We start from the raw sequence: 5,171 nt of genomic DNA on the forward strand, positions 1-5,171 counted from the left end.
ATCATGTTTAGATACCAGATGTTGAGGAGCCAACCAAGAAAAAAAAGGAAAGGGTGGTCAATGAGACAAGAACAACATGTAAAGCCATGGTCAGATTTAAGCAAGAAAAACCTAGGGAAGCCTTTCTTGTTGTAGCTCATGAGTTGCAGCACAACCATGAGTTCGTAATACAACAAGAACTACATCATCTGAAATTAGAAAGGAGGATAACTGAACAAAAAGGTCAGCTAATAGAAATAATGGTTCAATCTAGCATAAAGCCAATGCATGCATACAACTTTTTGTGTCATGAGGCTGGATCAGATGAAGTAGTGGGCCACACAAAAAGGGACCATTTAAACTATATCACACTGTACAGAACAAGATTGGTTGAAGGAAAGGATATGCAGAGTGTGTTGGACGAACTTCAGCAAAGAGCGGATGATGATCCTACATTCTTCTATAGGCTGAAATTCGGGGAGCATAACAACATTGTCAGCTACTTTTGACGAGATTCCATGATGTTGGAGGACTTCAGAGCCTGTGGATATGTAATGATATTCGACACCACTTATAGGACAAACAAGTATGGATTGATATGTGCACCATTTGTTGGCATAAACTGCCATTGGAAAACAACAATGTTTGCATGCGCTTTCATAACAAATGAAAAGGAAGAGAGCTTTGAATGGCTGCTAGAAACATTCAAGAGAGCAATGTGCCAACAAGAGCCAAAGACAATTTTCACTGATCAAGATAAGGCCATGGGAAATGCACTTGAAAAGATATAAATAACATAAACTCACACAACTGAATACAAAGCTATCAATTTGTGATTTATTGTTATCATTTCAGTTGCATGTCTTATTGTTTCATTTCAAAGATCTACTCTTTCAGTTAGATTCATAAGCATTCAAATTAAAATGATTTGAAGCATATTATGTACTATGTTAAAATAGGTTTTTCCAAATTCAAGACATAGGCTTTGCCTTTGGCATATAGAGAGGAACTTTATAAGCCACTTCGGATCCCTCAAGACCAATGAAGACTTCAAGAAAATGTTCAAGAACTGCTTGACGGGGTGTCAAAATGAATCAGGCTTTGAAGAATTATGGACGAGAATGATGGAAATGTATGGACATGAGAAAAAGGAATGGTTCGATCAAGTATATGATTAGAGACACAAGTGGTACACCGCGTTCAATAGGGATATGTTTTCAGCTGGAATCTTATAATCACAAGAAGTGAAGTCACAAACAAGACAATATCATTCAATGCAAAAGCAACGACAAACTTGTTTGAATTCTACCATATATTTGAGCAGACGGTGAAGAGATGGAGAAGCAATGAAACTAGTGACAACTTCCGGAACATAACCGAACGTCCCAAAGCTGTGAAATCCAAGTCAAAGCTCCTGAAACATGCAGCTGATGTATACACACTAGCACTGTATAATGACTTTGAAACATAGTATGAGTGGGCATTGACATCCTTTTTACGAGCATTTGCAACAGAAAACTCAGAGCTGAAGCTGTTTGAAGTCTCACCAGAAGAAGATTTCAGTAATTCACATACGGTAGCATACGATGAGGCTACAACAGAATTAATGTGCTCATGTCAATGCTTCACAGAGACGGGGATGCTTTGCTTTCACATCATAAGGGTCATGCAATGTTCAACATATTTCAAATCCCAGAAAAATATATCTTTAAGAGATGGACAAGACTTGCAAAGTCAGCAGTATGGGAGAATATTTAAGGTTAGTTAAATAATCAATATAACTAACTAAAAAATTAATGTAACTAACTGAAGCAATTAAGACACCACCTGAAACAATTTATCAACTATCTGAAAACTTTAGTTAGCCAACCGAAAATGATAAGGCGGGCGGGCGGGCGGCGGGCGTGCGTGCGTGCGGGCGGGCGGGCGGGCGGGCGTGCGTGCGTGCGTGCGTGCGTGCGTGCGTGCTTGCGTGCGTGCGTGCGTGCGTGCGTGTGTGTGTGTGTGCTCAGTTGTTTTGGTTAGCCAACTGAAAAAATTACCTGATAATAAGTACCTTAATAGAAAAGTTCTAACTGAAAACATTAAGACTCCAACTGAAACAATATATAAACTACCTAAAAAATTTAGTTAGCCAACTGAAAAAAGAAAGGCTCCAACTGAAGAACTAGTATAACTAACTAATAAAATAATGTTACTAACAGAAAATTAATTGGGGGTTTTAGGGGTTTTGTTTGTGTGTAGGAGGGGGGGGGGTGGGGGTGGTGGGTGGGGGGGGGGTTTCGTTGGTGGGTGATTTTGGGAGTTTGGGGGTGTTTGTTGGGGGGGGGGGAGGTTCGTGGTTAGCCAACTGAAAAAATTTCCTGAACAGTACCTGAAAAACTTCAGTTAGCCAACTGAAAAAAGTAAGGCTCCAACTGAAACACTTTATCAACTAGCTGAAAAGTTTTTATCGCTAAGGCTCCGTTTGGTAGGGCGTAAAATATTTTCAGTGTAAAATGATTTTCATGGAAAACAATTTACAATGGAAAACACAATTCCAAAATTGGTTTTCCGTTGTTTGGTTTGATGTAAAAAAAATGATGAAATGAAAGGAAAATGAAAGGGAAAGTAAGGAGGTAGTGGGAGGAGTGTACAAGAGAGAGAAGGAAAATAGTTTTCCCTTCATTTTGAAAGGAAAATGGTTTTCCATCCTTGGGAGAGTAATTTTACCCCAAGGGAAAATGGTTTTACACTCTTTTGCCAACCAAACAATGTAAAACTGAAAATAGAGGAAAACAGTTTTCCGGGAAAACGTTTTACGCCCTACCAAACGGAGCCTAAATGAAAGAATTGACTAAGAAACTGTTATTACAGCAGATAAAGACCAAAACTCAAATGCACTATTATGGACATTATGGAGACATGCAATAACCAAGAATTTCTACAACCTAGTGTCAATATGTCAATCGAGTGAGGATGCAAGAAAATTATGTGACAAGTCGTTGAAGGAATTATACAAATCGGTAAAAGATGTTTTCAAGACCGATGAACAAAACAACAAGAAATCGAAGACGAAGAACTATGAAGAGAGACAGTTGAAAATCCTGAGGTAATAAAGACAAAAGGAAGACCCCCAAAGGGAAACAAGAGAGTAAAAGGACATTTTGAGAAGCGTAAAATGAAGACAAGGCATCCGAATGAATATGGAACAAAAACACCAAATGTACCTGAAGTTGAATAGTGTAAAAGAAATATTAGTTTTCACTTGTATTCCAGTCAGTAATTATTTTCAGGTACACTTGTTTATCTTCAGCTAGTCTTTATAGTGCTTCAGTTAGTTTCCTAAAATTTAAATTTACAAATATATGTCATACACTTATCATTCTGAGTTAGATTTTTCACTTTTCAGCTGGTGATTGTATTTTTCCACTTAATTCTCAAACAATTTCATTTACACGAATGTATTCCACTCATAGTAAGTGTAAATGTACAATTCTAAACATTAAAAATATCAATTGAGTTGTGTGCTATTTCTACTGTACATTACAAAATTGAGTTGTGTGCTATTTCTACTATACATTACAAAAAAAAAAAAAACAGTTTGGCAACTAATATTAACGAAAATTCAACAGTTTGTTTAATCTGTCTTTGTCTTCATAATGATCATTTAACATGCTTCGACTTCCTCCTCGTACTTCCTCCTTCGCTCTAAAATTATTGGATCTTCTCTATTCGTCCTCTTTGATCGATTAACTGCTAATCTATTAAGAAGACCCTCTTTTTCCTTCCTTAACTTCTGTCTTGCAATAAGTTCAGGCTTCTTTGCTGACCAAACATAATAATCACGCTTCACTTTGTCTTTCAATTTGTTTAAAGGATGCCCCACTAGACGAAGTGCAAGCTTGCACCATTGAAAGTTTTTGTTGGCTGCCTGAAAATTAAAAAAACATCAACACTATCAAAAAAATTTCAAAAACAGAAATCTAACAAGTAAAAATTCTCCCAAAAAACCATAAAGTTATCATACCCTTTTCAGGTCAACAAGTGGAAACTCGTTCGCATTTTCACCATCGTACACCCATACACTTGATTGCATACACACCAAATCATGATTGTTTTCCTTGTTTCTCCAAGGGAAAAAAAGAGTCACTTTCTCCCAATGTTGGAGATGATCAAAATCACGACATCTCATATTACCACTTGCATAAAAGCATAAAAACAGACACTGCATTTGAAATGAAAAAGTAAAGAACCATTAAAAACAGTAACAAATGAAATAAAAAACATCCCATACAAAAGGGTACGTATAAAGTATGTAAGACTGTTAAATCCCTCATAAACATATCTTCAATATCCTTCATGTCTGTACGATTGTCAATGTTTTCAATCCTTTTAGCTTTCTTGTTGAGCACCAAAACAGTATAATGATCATCCTTGTGAACAGGAACAAAAATCTGGAATATACACATAACATACAAAAACAATAAGTCTACCTGAAAGAGAACAAAGAACGAAATGAAATAGTAACAACACTAAATCAAACACAAATGAAAAGTAGTGATAAACTTGGAAAACTAGCTGAAACAGAAACTCGGACTAACTGAAAGATTGAAAACACTAACTGAAATATAAATTCATCCAAATGACAACAATAATAAATTCAACTGAAACAATAAAGGATGTCAACTGAAATAAAGAAGCAAATTCAATGAAACAAAAAATAGCACAAAATGAAATCAAAACTATAACTAGCTCAAACAATTACAAAACTATCAGAAATAAGCATAATATTATCAATTATTGAAACATATCAAACTAACTGAAATCAAAAGAAAAAAAAGTTAAACAACAATACAATCCCACTAACCAGATCAGCTTGTCGAATATCGTTCCTTGGAAATGTTTTCACCCATGCAGAAAGAGCGTCATTACATTTCTTGAAGAATAAATCATCTTCTTTTGTAACCAACTTTTTCTTCTTCTCTTCCCATTCTTTCAATTTCTCATCATATTCACTAGTGCCATCCAACTTCTTCAAAATAATCTCATTTTCAGCAATTTCACTATCAAACTCAACCTTTTTTGCCTTCTCTTCACACATCCAATTCATATAGTTCTGCAACAAAAGAAAACAGATACTAAATAACCAACTGAAAACAGATGAAAACAAAATATGACAAACTGAAAACAGAAGACGACCAACTGAAAAA

The sequence above is a fragment of the Beta vulgaris genome, chromosome 4, assembly GCF_026745355.1.
Source record: "Beta vulgaris subsp. vulgaris cultivar EL10 chromosome 4, EL10.2, whole genome shotgun sequence".
NCBI classification, from domain to species: domain Eukaryota; kingdom Viridiplantae; phylum Streptophyta; class Magnoliopsida; order Caryophyllales; family Amaranthaceae; genus Beta; species Beta vulgaris.